Consider the following 14,269-nt stretch of genomic DNA (forward strand, 5'->3'; position numbering starts at 1 on the left):
CCTCAGCAGAGAGGCCTTCCTGGCTGGGGGGCCGTCTCCCAGGGCACAGATGGGACGGCTCAGAACAACAGACATTTCACCCTCCCCCACTCTGGAGACCAGCCATCCAAAATCAAGGTGTGGGCAGGGCCGCACTCCCTTCAAATCCCCCAGGGGAGGACCCTTCTCACCTCTCCCAGCTTCTGGGGTCTTGTCAGCGGCACAGTTCCTGCCTCTATGCCCACAGGCACTCTCCCTGGGGGGTCAGGACCCTTCCAAGTCCCCATGACCTCACTCACCTTCATGGATGATATCTGCAGTGACCCTGTCTCCTCCATTTCTAGGCACTGGGGGGGGGGGGGGGTACCACGCTGGGTGAGGTGTGTCCTCGCTCGTTCCCACTGCAGGCCCCCCGGACCTGCCCTGCACAGCACTTGCTGCACCTGCTGTCTCGGCTCACTTATTCATCGGTTCACTCTGTGTCTCGTGCCACTAAACGGTCACCCCCGTGACAGTGAGAACCTTTGCTGTCCCATTCTCTGCCCAGTTCCCTAAATCCAGGAGCAGCGGCCCGATAAATGCAGAATGAATGAACGATGCTTCCATCACAAAACTAACTTAAGGCCACTACGAACGGCAGGCTAAGGTTTAGGGTACCGGCCATATGCAGAGACACGCTCACTTCGTAGCGTTCTGCGAATTAAAACCAGCTTCACGCCTTATCTCCTTTGATTTTTACAACAGCCCAGCTAGACGTGCAAGCGACGTTTTCTCCACTATTTAACAGAGAAAGCTGGGCTCAGGGAAATGAACCCTCAGCCTGAACAGCAGAGGCCGAGCTCGGAAAACACCTGCGGCTCTGCCTCTCTTTCCTTTCCTTTTTCCCAAAAAATGACCCCAAGTATGCTCACCGTCCCATGGAGGGTTGTGTGCGTTCGTGAAGAGACAGATGAGTGGGGAGCCTGGCGAGGCTGGGGCCGGTGTGCTCAGGGCTCACGGCTCGGCCGCCCGTGTTCCCCAGAAGGACAGGGCTTTCGGTCTGGGGCTCTTTACTAATTGGCCTATCACTTGTCGGGCAGAATGACAAGTGAGGTGCAAGAAAGAGAAGCCAAGAGAGAAAGAACAGTGGCCACTCGCCCCCGGCCTCCACCCCAACCTGCTGGCCCCCCAGGCGGGCACCTCCTCCAGGCTGGCTCCAGGCTGGGGTCTCGCCTTCCCGAGGCTTATTCTGGGCACAACGAAGTGCTTGTTGGGGGAGCTTAGAGTCCGTCTCATTTAAAGACTGGTTGGGTTGAAATAACTGAGATGGTTCTCACCCAAGGATTACTATTCAGGCACACGTCCCATCTTCACGTTCCCTCGTGGCTGGGAAGTATCTGAGGTTTGCTAACGCAGGTGGAGACAGGCCTCCACACGTCTACCGAGGCTGGGCGGTGCCGTGGAGACGCTCCTCCCCCGGGGTCAGGAAAAGCCTACGCCAGAGCGTGTGGAGAAACAAGGAAGGCGTGCGAATGTAGAAATGCCACCAGCTGGTGTAGCCGGATCTCGGGCCCTGCCGTGCAGAAGCTTCCAGAAATACCGGGTTGTAGCCCACCCGAAGACACGAGGTCAGACAAACCTGTGGGTCCCCACGAGGAAACGGCATGCCGGTCAATGTCTCAGGGTTAAAATATCGGCAGATAATACTGGCGAAGGGAGGAGCAGATGGGGGGACATTTGGCCACGGCCCCTCGCACAGCTGCGAGAATCCGAAGAAGGAAAGCTAGCTGGTGTGAGCCGCCTGGTCACGCCGCCCGGCCCGCCGCCAGAATCTGCGTGAAGAAAGCAGACCAGCCTGTTGGCAGGCTGACAGAGGAAGCCCCGTTCTCTGCGCAGGGGAGGGCAAACATCGTGCGAGCAGACCGCAGTGTGCTCCGGGCTCGACCCTCTTTGCTGACCGAGAAGGACGCACTTCCTAAAATACCGGCCTGTTAGGTAGGCTGTGTCCTGCAGAATCCCAGAACCATCCCAGTGTTTCCAACCCGGCAGAAAGCAGATAAACGTACCCCCGGTTAGGAGAGGAAGTGGTTTGGGGACATTTGTTCATGTCGGGACCCCGTCGGGGTCACACAGACCCCGACGCAGGCAGACATGGGCCGCGCTGGGCGCCCCTGGGGGCTGCGGCCCACTGACGGCGTGAGGGTCCTGCCGCCCGGCCCCATCTATACAGGAGAATGCATGGTGATTGGGGTCCCACGGTTCCACCGGTGGCATCTGGGCATTCGTCAGTTCTTACACCAATTTGGTAATGCGCTCCCCGAAGGGCACTCTTCAGGGAGAGGCCTCAATTAAGATTTCTGCCTGCAGCAAATCACGCGAACGGCATACGTCACACTACAGCAACCCGGACACAGATCATTGGCCACTCAGACCCACTCGCATGGTGTGAACAAATATTACCATTTCCATTTCGCTATGGATCGTTTCTGAATATGATTAAAAAGGCAGAGCCAACTGCAGGAATTTTATACATTCATTTTTCACCAAATCTGAGAAAATGTCTGCATCTTTTCAAAGAAAGTACTTGCCTAAAAGTCTACGGTATCTTGTAAGTTACGGAATAGTCGTGTGCTTACGGGAGTCTATGTATAAGATAACAGAATGGATACTTTATATTGAATGCTTTCGTAAGGCACACCAAGAAACAGAAATATGACCTCTTCTTGTAATTCCTGCAGTGTGTGAAAAATAAGGAGTTGATATATTAATACTAAATTAGTACAACAGAAAGACTCCAATCTGCTCTGAATTCCATTAATTCCCTTCCATCTGTCTCTCCCTCCTCCTGTGCGGAATCGGGGCACGTCTTGGCCGCACTGAGGGCAATTCCTTGGAGCTCAGAGGAGCCGCAGAGCCCACGCAAGGCTCTTAGGCCTCTCGTCACTCGATTCTGCACAGAAGGGGATCTGTACCTAGTTAACACCAGCCCGAAACCACGAATTGAACAGCAAACACCTCTTTGCACACATTTCGTTCTTAGGCCGTTTTTCTGCCACTGTGCCTATCACAGATTACATGCACCCTTTTGTGCTTTTTCTCAAGTCCGACCGCGTCTTGGGCATACGGCAGATGTCCCCGCTGCAGCGCTGTGACCCTCAGCCTCCGTGGTGGCGGTCTTTGTCAGGGCCCGGAGGCGGTCAGGGCAGGCCGTGGCCGAGCCCGCGCCCCCGTGTCCCCTTCCTCATGAGCTCTACGACACAATCCGGCCCCTGAGCCCAGTTCTCTCCCTGCTCCTGCGCATTTGCACCCGCCTGCATTAAGCTCACCAGACAATTCTTTTTACTGGAGTGTGTGAAGGATGTTTATTTAGCGGGTTTTTGTTTGTTTTGTTTGTTCGAATCATTTGCAACCAAAGAGCTCCGGCAACATGAATGTTACCATCCTTCTCAACCCGAGAACCAACCTAGGACGTTTAAAACCTTTGGCCTGAGCCCCACCCAGGGACCCTGTTTGATTTGGGAGGTGTGCTACCCCAGACTCTGGCCAGAAGAGGAGGGCCTGGAACCCAGCCGGGCTGCTGCCTGAGGCTCTGGGCTCAGGTAGCCCCCCACTCACCATGGTGCCTCTCCGGCCGACGTAGCCCCTGCAGCCACCCTGACACACGGCGGGGACCCAGGGCCCTGAAACACCGGCTGGCGAGGCCTACACTGACGAGGAAGGAAAAAAGTTCTGTTTTCTCTCTTCTTTCCTCTTCCTACCCCAAAGCCAATACGTACACTCATACGTTTCTAACTTCCAATGGTGTTAGCTCTTTTCTTGGCATTCTAAATTTGAGAACCTCATACGCAAACCCAGATTTCTGGTTTCACTTAAAATATCTCCAGTCCTGGGCCACCTTCCCATGGGGTAACAGGTGTATCGCAGCCGGTCCTCCCTACGCCCCGTCTTCCCCAACGCGGACGCTATGCATCGTTACTCCGGGCTTCCTCTCGGGGTGGATAAGCCCTCTGTATGACCATAGTTCTCAAAATAAGACAGCAACACAGAGGCTGAGAAAGCCAGTGCAGCATCACTGACTGATCACAGTCGAAGCAGACCTGCCTACAGACCTCACTTGCTGCTCCAGGCACACACCGACCAGTCCCTGCAGACGTTTCTCGCTCCTGACCTCAAGTTTGCAGCCTCTTTGTCTGTACTGTTCAGTTCAGCAGATGATACACTCAGCTGTCCATCTAGAGTTTCCTTCCTATGTGGAATATTCATGTTTGGAAATTAGGAAGGATAATGCAATAGTCAAGAATTTTACTTCTCATGTCCCCGCCAGCAGATACGATCTGTCGTATTGCCATCTAGGAAGCTTCCAATGGGTGTGTGTTGGTGCCTCACACACACACACACACACACACGGCTGTCTCTCCTTCACAGCTGACAACTACAGCTCGGATGCCTGGCCCAGTGACAAAGGTCAGGGCAGACGGTCAGCTGACGGGGCGCCTCTAGGAATTGTGCTTCTCTCCTTCGGTAAGGCCGGAGACGGCCCAGAGCTTTCACCAGCTGAAGTAGATTTTAACCCCCTGCCAGGCCTTCTCAGACATGCAGCTGCCGAAATCTGAGGATGCAGCCGGAAGAGGGAGGGACAGTCATATATTTCATTTCTCATCGGGTGACACGTGAGCACCACAGCCAGGCCGACGTGTCCTCCTTTGGTATCACTCTGGAAGCCTAAATGCGAGTAGGCTCCAGTTCTAACACGCGTAGCCGCTCAGTAAACGCACACACGTGAGGCACTAGGATGAACGAAGGACACATCGCTGCCTTCATTCTGACCTCCAGCAGCTGTGGGAGGGCCTCATCTCCACCGTGAGATACAGTTCACCACACTGTGTCAGGCATGTGTCACTACAAGGGCACAGGGCTGTGTGGACCGGGGGATGGGGCATCTCCTTCATCCTCACGGTGAGGCCAGAACTGCTGGAGACTGGAAAGTTGAAGTCACTGATACGTACCTACACCTGTACCTACCTGCATCCCCACTGTGTGCCCACATGCCTACCTGCATCTCTACTGTGTGCCCACATGCCTACCTGCATCCCACTGTGTGCCCACATGCCTACCTGCACCCCTACCTGTGTGCCCACATGCCTACCTGCATCCCCACTGTGTGCCCACATGCCTACCTACACCCCTACCTGTGTGCCCACATGCCTACCTGCATCCCTGTGTGCCTACATGCCTACCTGCATCGCTACTGTGTGCCCACATGCCTACCTGCATCCCACTGTGTGCCCACATGCCTACCTGCATCCCCACTGCGTGCCCACATGCCTACCTGCATCTCTACTGTGTGCCCACATGCCTACCTGCATCCCCACTGTGTGCCCACATGCCTACCTGCATCCTTACCTGTGTGCCCACATGCCTACCTGCATCCCCACTGCGTGCCCACATGCCTACCTGCATCTCTACTGTGTGCCCACATGCCTACCTGCATCCCCACTGTGTGCCCACATGCCTACCTGCATCCTTACCTGTGTGCCCACATGCCTACCTGCATCCCTACCTGTGTGCCCACATGCCTACCTGCACCCCTACCTGTGTGCCCACATGCCTACCTGCACCCCTACCTGTGTGCCCACATGCCTACCTGCATCTCTACTGTGTGCCCACATGCCTACCTGCATCCCCACTGTGTGCCCACATGCCTACCTGCACCCCTACCTGTGTGCCCACATGCCTACCTGCATCCCCACTGTGTGCCCACATGCCTACCTGCACCCCTACCTGTGTGCCCACATGCCTACCTGCATCCCTACCTGTGTGCCCACATGCCTACCTGCACCCCTACCTGTGTGCCCACATGCCTACCTGCATCCCCACTGTGTGCCCACATGCCTACCTACACCCCTACCTGTGTGCCCACATGCCTACCTGCATCCCTACCTGTGTGCCCACATGCCTACCTGCATCGCTACTGTGTGCCCACATGCCTACCTGCATCCCACTGTGTGCCCACATGCCTACCTGCATCCCCACTGTGTGCCCACATGCCTACCTGCATCTCTACTGTGTGCCCACATGCCTACCTGCATCCTTACCTGTGTGCCCACATGCCTACCTGCATCCCTACCTGTGTGCCCACATGCCTACCTGCACCCCTACCTGTGTGCCCACATGCCTACCTGCATCCCCACTGTGTGCCCACATGCCTACCTGCATCCCTACTTACATACCTACTTAGCTATGTACTTACCTTCATACATATGTATATACATGCATACACGTGTAGCTATATATATATACACAGACCTACATACCTACATGTGTGCATATCCACACATACGTGCATAAAACGTATCTGCCTGTGTGCACACCTGCCTACCGCCATAGCCACCTACTTACATGGAAAGGCAGGTTTCTCTGTCCTCACCAAATGAGCGGCCAGGAGAACACAGTTCTGATGCCCAGGTCAGTCTAAAACCCACACAGCTTGCTTCCTGCCCCTGAAGTGCAGGGAGGCCTTCCTGGAGCCGTCACGGGGCAGAGCAGAACTTGGTGGGGAGGACAGGAGGGGCGGTGCCGGCACGTGCCTCTGGCTCAGCCCGCATCTGGGGCGCGAGGCAGCTCTGTGGAGGGGTCCACACAGTGACTCTTCTTATTCTGAATTTCTCTCACATGTGAGTGTTTAACAAATGGCGCACTGTGAAAATGGGAGTGTTTAAAGAAAATTGTGCACACCAGGAATTTCAGCCCTGACTTGTGTGTGTGTCACTTTTCAAACCAATTTTCCAGGATTTGTTTCCTTTGCAGCCAAGTGAGAGCAATAAAGCCTGCCCGTTTGAGAGAGCGTGGTCCTGGGAAACTCCCGGGGATTAATGTGACTGAGCGTGCAGGAAATTGTGTTTCAGCAGTGCCGATGGGCTGCTTGTGAACACGTCACATCAAGGCCAATTTGTTAAGCAAGAAATATCGGCTGTGGAAATAGGAAGGCAAAATGGGGAAAGACAGATCCAAGAGCAGATTTGATGTGTGTCTGTGCCGCTAATAAATGAGAGGCCAGCTCTTTCATTCAGTAAAAGAAAACCCCCCGACGCCGGCGGAGCGAGAAGGGATGCTCCCGCTTAAGTCACTTCCCGTCCCACTTGAAGCTGGAGGGTAAGGAGTCCCCACACCGCCAGCTTGATTCGGTAAATGACAGCTTGTCACGGTCCTTCGCCTACTTGCCGCCTCTGTAAACACCTCGGTGCGGCCGTGTCTCAAGGACGCCGACCACTGACATCAAGGGTCACCAACAAGTCAAAGTGACGTCGCAGCCTCGGCCGGCGCCGTTGGGTTTTGCCGCTCTTGGCGTTTGCTCTGTTTTTGCATAGTTCCTCCGCGTTGGGGATGGAAGAAGTCGGGCCATTTTCAAGAACTGCGTTGGCGTCACGTAGCAGTCAAAGTGACGGGGTGCTCCCTGGGAAAGACCACCACTGAGCCATCGGAACGACGGTGTCTCGTGGTGGGAAGACAAGGCATCTCTGAGTTTCCCAGACGGACCTTTGTTTCTTCTCAAGCAAAATGCTGTTGGAAATGACTTGCTTACTGGAGAACTTAGTCACGTTTTCTGTAAATATTTGCATAACAAGCACAAAATGACTATAAAGTTTTCTCAGAGTTACGGCCGAACAGAGAGTCACCATTATTATATTATGCCATTAAGATGATTATAACTTACAATGTTAGGGTCCTGGAGTTCCAGTAAAGGGGTTTTCTAGACCCCAAAGACCTAGCGCCGAAAGTGTCCAGAAAGATAACGAACAGAACTACACAGTGGGAAGCAGAAAGGTGTGCTGGAATGTGCCGTGTAGAAATGTATTGCTTTGCTTGGCTTTTGTTCTTAGCATGATTTGAATCTACAATCTAAATCCTATAAGATTTTTAGAAAAAAAGAGAACAAGAGAGAAATAAGAGGTTTTCTATAGGTTCCAAGATGCATCCCATCATAATTACCATGCATGAGAATATTAAAGTCAGCTGTTAGAATGCTTACAGTGGGGAAAAAAAAGAAGAAAGAAACACATTAAAATCACATCAAGAAACAGGATGAAAAAGGAAAGTGAGTTCGATTGTAAGTCGGAACGCCTAGAAATGCAGTTTGTAAGGTGAGCTACAAATTTAGCTCAGAGCTTCCTTGTAGCTGGAGTAAAAGGGAAATTGGATGGTATCACAGTTTGTAAACTCGCCGTCACGAGGAAAGGACAGAGGTGCCTCAAAAGGAGCCCAGGAGGCTCGCTCGTGAGTTTTCCCAGGGGCGGTACCGACAGGAAGAGTAGTCCTCACGGCGCGGGGAAGCTGCGACGCGTGTAACAAGAGGGTTACACCAGGTCTGTGTCTGCGTGCGCGTGTCTTTCAGTTTTTATCTCTGTGGCTCTTTTTTGCGGTAAAAAATACGTAACATTAAACTTACCGTTTTAACCACGTTTAGGTACAACTCAGCGGCATTAAGTACATGTCGTATCCTTGTACTTCAGCGGGAAGATGAAATTGAGACTCGCAGATGCTAAGTCGCAAAGCCGTTAGGAGCAGAGCCAGGATTTGAACCCAGGCAGTGGAGCTCTGGAGTTTACATCAGCAACCACTGTTCTGTGCCTGTCCTACGTCGTTGGGTGAAGGCAGCGCCGTTTCTGGATATGCTCTTGTAAGGGGCGCACAGTTCCAGGTCACTTGTTAACGGGCGCACAGCAAATGCTGTTATTAGACAGGCTCTGCTCGCGCCCCAGCCCGTTCACGGCTGTACGAAGTAGGCCCAGGAAATAGGACTGCCCCACCCGAGCCAGGCAGAGGCGTTCAGAGTTTTGGATTACAGGCAGGGTCCTCAGAGGGCAAGCCCGGCAGGCCTGTGCACGGCTCTGGGCTATGGGGCAGCTCAGGCGCCCGGGTCCAAGAGGCAGGTGCAGGAAGAGCGAATATAAATTCCATCTGCTAAACAGTCACGTGCACTGGGTGCAAAATGCGTGTGCATTGTTCCCCTTCTCAGAAAGAGGAGGGCTGCCCTTCTCACACTCTCATGTGCAGCTCGGGCTGAGGTGGTGGTCACTTGTCCAGGCTCAGAGGGCCAGCGGTGGGCAGAAGGGACCTGCACGCGGTGCTCACCCCAGCTTGTGCAACACATGCCCTCTCAGGGGGAGAGTTTCTGTCCCAGTCCAGCCTGTGGGACTCCACCCACCCTACCCTTCCTGGCTCTTCACCTCCGAGTCTGTGCTCGCCAGGCCCTGAGCCTAGCAAACCAGGCCTGACCGTGGATGAGGGCCTCCATGTGAAAGGAACAGTCACCCGTTTGTCCCCTGTGTCCCGGGGAGCCACCACTGCACAGATTCCTGCAGACGACCAAACATCAGGACTTCTCCCCAATCCCACGTGGGTCCACATGGCAGGCAGCCTGCCCGGGTTGCATCTGTACCCCAGATCCTTGCCCTGAACCCATTCCCTCTGAATGGGGTCCCAGCCTCCTGTCTGATCCCACCATAAGAACTGGGCTCTGTCCTGCCAGCCATGCGCTTGAGTTCTGGGCAGCTCCACACATTGTCCTGCAGCTGAGATGGGGAGCTGTGGCCACAGGCCACACTCGCTAACCTCTCACCACTGGCCTGCCCCTTGGGAACAGTTGTGCTGGCCGCTGGGTCCCTCAGCCTGGGACTCATCTGCTCCTCGGAGGGTCCCAGGGAGGACCCTTGTGTCTGACAGCCAACAGCGTGGGATCGAAACTTCAGAGGGCAACCATGCCCGTCGCCCTGTGACGTTGAGATCTTTCCAATAACCATGGCCATGCACAGAGACAGGACATTTTCAGCCTGCTCATTTAGCAGCTGGACTCAGGACACTGAGTTGCTTAAATGGGGGCAGTGAGAAAGCGAACAGGCATCGGGGAGATTCTCAGAATCCCACTTATATTTGGCCATTGACAACTTCAGACCCTGTGTCGAAAGGGCAGGAAAAGGAAGCGGCATGTCAGCGTAAAGGTCACGGGGTTCCTTCCTGGGCTTCAGCCGCCCTGCCCACGTAGCTCAGAGTCTCCACGTGGTACTTCAGGGTGACAAGGGGTCATCAGAGTTCACACTTGCCTGGAGTGTAGACCCGTTTGGTTGGCACCGGCATCCTTTCCATTCCCGCGACCCCCCCGACCCCCGAGCCCCCGACCTTTATTTCCAGGCTCCGAGAAGGCTTGCTGAAGGTTCATTGAATGGAGATCCTTCATTTAGCAGACAGAGAAACTGAACACGGACACACAGCCACAGGGATTACCTGCACCTGCTGACATCCCACACGAGCCACTTAAATCCGCCAGCGGAGGGCTTCTGGCCTGAACCGGGCTTGGGAGCAGCGAGCTTCCCAGCCGATGAAAGGCTCAGCCGTGGACACCTGTGTGCGCGCTCTGGGGAGAAGGTCCACACCTGTCTTCAGATTTCCAAAGACAGAGGTGGCCCACAGACCTCCTCCATCAGATTTAAATCTAGCACACGATTAGTAATATAGCTCTCGTCTGTAACTAGATGTGGGAGACAGTAGCAAGGATGCTCTCGGAAGAGCAAACACCGTACCCGTCACCCGGGAAGAGACGCGTAGGTGACTCTTTCTTTCCGTCTACATATTTTTACGGAAAAGGCTAGAACCCCTCATGTTTATTTGCTTATTAGCCCTTTCGAATAAGGATAATTAGCCCCGTTGACCAGATGAGAAAGCCAGAGTTTACGAGGTGTGGCTGCCCCCGTCCGCCTGTCCTGAGGGGCCGTGTGTTCTCAAGGGGCAGCTGTAGGAGCCTGCGGCTGTGGCCTGAGTGCCGGGGCAGCGGTCTGGGCAGAGGGGCCACGACATGTCCCTGGACTACAGTTCCTCAACCATGGGCAGTCCGAGGCTTTAATCTCTGATTGTGAGGGAAGGAAATGACCGCGGCTCCAAGTCGTCTGTCGCTTGTGAATTTAATGCGTCACACACTTACGGCTCCCAGCTGGACACGGCACGTGGAGTGCCGTTTACACAACAGAGGGCCGTGGCATCCAGGAGCCTTCTGGTGGTTTCCATCCGGCCGGCCCAAAGGTGGGTGGTGGGAGAGGTGCCCTCGCCTCCAGGGATGACAGGTAGTCCTCACACTTGCCAGATCCGCCGTGCAAATAAGAGTTCTGGTGCCGATGGCCTTTCTGATCCGGTTGCCATGGGAACGGCAGTCAGATGGAAGAGGATAAGGAAGGGAAGTTATAAAAAGAAGGCTGTCTTTAAAACCCTTACCTTGTCTCCCCCAATCTTGCACGTTTCCATGGAAGCAGAGCAATAACCGGGCACCAGGCGCGCTCAGGGGGCCTTGCTCTCCAGGGCTGTCAATCCGACGGCTCAGGCCTCTTTCAGGGGCATCGATTCATCCCAGATGTGAGAACAGCAAGTTTTATGAGGCGTCCACGACACAGGACCCTGCCAATGGCCCAGGGCTCGGGTGTGCAGCCGTCCCCAGCCCGTGGTGACCAGCAGCTGCGGCTCCTCCCTGGAAGATGTCCCTGGGGGACACACGTGCAGCCCAGCAGAGGACGGCCTGGGGCCGGGGCCTCCGTCCTCTGTGAGCTCCCGGTCCTGGGGCCCCAGCCGCTTCCTCTTCCTGGCCCTCACTGGCCACAGTGCTGGCCTGTGCGCGTCCTGAGGCCCTGAGCTCAGCCCCCTGCGTCCTCCCCTGCCCCGTGCGAGCTTTCCCGCAGGGTCTGCGTAACTCTCTGTCTCTCCGTCTCTGTCTCTCTCCTTCCAAAGGTGCCTTACTTTTGAAGCTCTCCTCTTTAATCATGTAGTGACAATTTCCCACCTTCAAAAGGCGGCTCTTTTGTTGGAAATGCAAAGTGTTTTCACTGTTTTCAAAGCAGCTGAGAATTTTCTCAGTCATGTTTAACTGCCTCCAAGACAATGATTTTTCGCCTTAGATTTGAGGAGAAACAAGAGCTTGTGTTTCGGAGTGAACAGAAAGCATTCTCTCTTGCCTGGAGAATGCATGCACTCACTCCAGGTGGCCCTTCGAACCCGAGATAAAGCACAAACACAAAAGGTGAGTTAATTACACGTTTTCCTTCCCTTGGTCAGCTGTCTCTCCAAACTGCAGTTCCAGATTTATGCAAAATACCCATCAAGCATAAACCGTTCACAGAATTCTCATAATAAGGTAATTAGGTCTCTCTCACACAAGTAGAACTTAAAAATATATGTAAATATATATGTTTATATATGAACTAGATGAAAAAAAATAAGGCATGGAGTTTTTGGTTTCTGTTTTAAATCCGTGTGTCCTGTTTGAATTTCTGAGGCCGTGGGGGCAATTTCGAGCCATCGATACAGGTATCCCAACCCGTCCAGGGCAGGCGAATCCCAACAGCAAGGCAGGGAAAACATTACTCTCCCTCTCCATGGATACGGCAGTCGAGGCCTAGAAATACGCAGTTCGTAGTCTGGGGACAACAAGTAGGAGATGGGAACCGAAGTGTGATGCCTTCCATCCCAGTATCTTAAATAAATATGTGAGACGATAGATCAGTAAGCCCCAAGGAAGACGACTGCTCAGATAAACTGAAGGCCTTCCTTTTCTCCACGTGGGTCGCTGAGCGGCCATGAGCCCCTCGCTGGGCTGCAGCAGTGAGCGAGCAGACCTGCTCCCTCCAGGCCCCCAGGCCTCCATGCGGCCCCAGCCTGAGGTCACCCCACTCCCCAGCTTCCCTGTCCCTCACTCTGGGACACCCATGGCCCACGCCTCACCTCCCAGGAAGGCGCTTCCTTCGCGCGCTCAGCAGGAAGCTCGCCTATCCCCACCTGCGTCCCAGCACCGGGGAAACACCTGCACAGCAGACCTGTGTCCTGCACACGTCACTCCTGCCAGGCCCCAGGCACCTCCCAGTGCTGGACACTTCTGTGAACCATGTCCCATCCGTGTGTTTGTCGTGTTTCCAGCCATGCCTCCCGCCATGCCGGGCGCTCTGGGAATGTGCTACCCGTGCTCAGGATCCTGCCCTTCCCTCCCCTCCCCTCCACACTCCCCACGAGAAGAGGCTGTTGTCCTCCCCTCCCCGTAGACCTCCCTGACCTCCCAGGCGGGGCTGGCCACCCCTCCTCTGTGCACATGCCCCTTCATCACGGGATGAGCCCTGGGCTGCAGCCTGTGGCCAGTCAGCGCCCACACCCGCCTCCCCGAGGGCAGGCAGGCGCCCTGCCTTACGGCCGCGTTCGCCTAAAACTGGCACAGGGGTGCTCAGAGGCCAAGAGCTAGCAGCACCGCGTCGGTGCAGAAGGAATCTCTTCCTCGGCGGGAGACACAGACGGACGCAGTGAGGTGCCCACGCAGACTAAGACAGTGAGCTTCGGGCTTGGACACAGGTGTGAACAGGGCGCCAACGGAAGAGCAGACATTACTGTAGCTCGGCCCTGGGGTTCGACCGTGAGAGCCCGTGTCTCTCACCCACCAGGCTGCTCCGACTCCTGTAAATTATCCCACCACCTGCTCCACGGTTCCTCCTGAGTGACCACGGGCACCTGGAGCCTCTGCAACTGAACTCACCATCCTCCCCAAGCCACAGATTTGCTTCTGTTTTTGCATTTCCCATCCTGGAGAATGCCACCAGAACCCACCAAATTGTCCAGTCCCAAACCTCCCTGTCCCCCAAGCCCCCATATTCCTATTTCCTTAAGACCTCTCCCCTCCTCGCCCACAGCTCTGCTGTTCTCAGCCCACATCTCTTCTCGCCCGGACAACGCGAGCACCGGAGACAAAGTGAAGCCCACATCTAACACTGCCCACTGAACTACTTTACTGACTCTCCGCCCGCGTTGGTGTAAAGAGGGTGGCCCTGCCACAGGGAGGGAGCCGGAGGCCCGGCTTCCCGCCTCAACTCTACACCTCCATCCCCTAAATACACCTGCTCTGTCTCCCCTCCGCCCTCAGAACCCCTCCCTCTGCAGGCTGCCTTCCCCCCCCCCCCCGCTTGCATGGCTGATTCCCACAGGTCCTGCAAGGCTCCGCCGCTAACGTGTGCTCGTAAGTTCTCCGCAGCCCCCCCCCCCCACCGCCCACGGATGGTGCTTCCCAGAGCTGCTCTTCCCAGAGCTCAGGCCTGGCACCCAGCGCCCCATCCCCCCTCCTTTGCTCAGAGCACGGGAGTCACCCTCGACCTTGGACACATCCGTCTCCCCACCCCCCAAGGGCCGCCATCAGTCTACTACATCCGTTAGGGACTTAGGCCGCCACAGAAGCTGCCCTAGGGAGTTCGACTCCCTTGACCCTCAGAGCAAACCTGTGGGCCAGATGGTGTAGCCC

At 55.2% G+C, this 14,269-nt stretch overlaps 1 protein-coding gene across 1 annotated transcript in view; it reads left to right on the top strand.

Annotated features, from left to right (window-relative positions):
- ADARB2 (adenosine deaminase RNA specific B2 (inactive)) overlaps nucleotides 1–14,269 on the top strand; it is a 405,873-nt gene that overhangs the window by 196,775 nt on the left and 194,829 nt on the right. The gene's annotated exons all lie outside the window — the stretch shown is intronic.

Source organism: Ursus arctos, unplaced genomic scaffold (assembly GCF_023065955.2).
Source record: "Ursus arctos isolate Adak ecotype North America unplaced genomic scaffold, UrsArc2.0 scaffold_30, whole genome shotgun sequence".
Taxonomy (NCBI): domain Eukaryota; kingdom Metazoa; phylum Chordata; class Mammalia; order Carnivora; family Ursidae; genus Ursus; species Ursus arctos.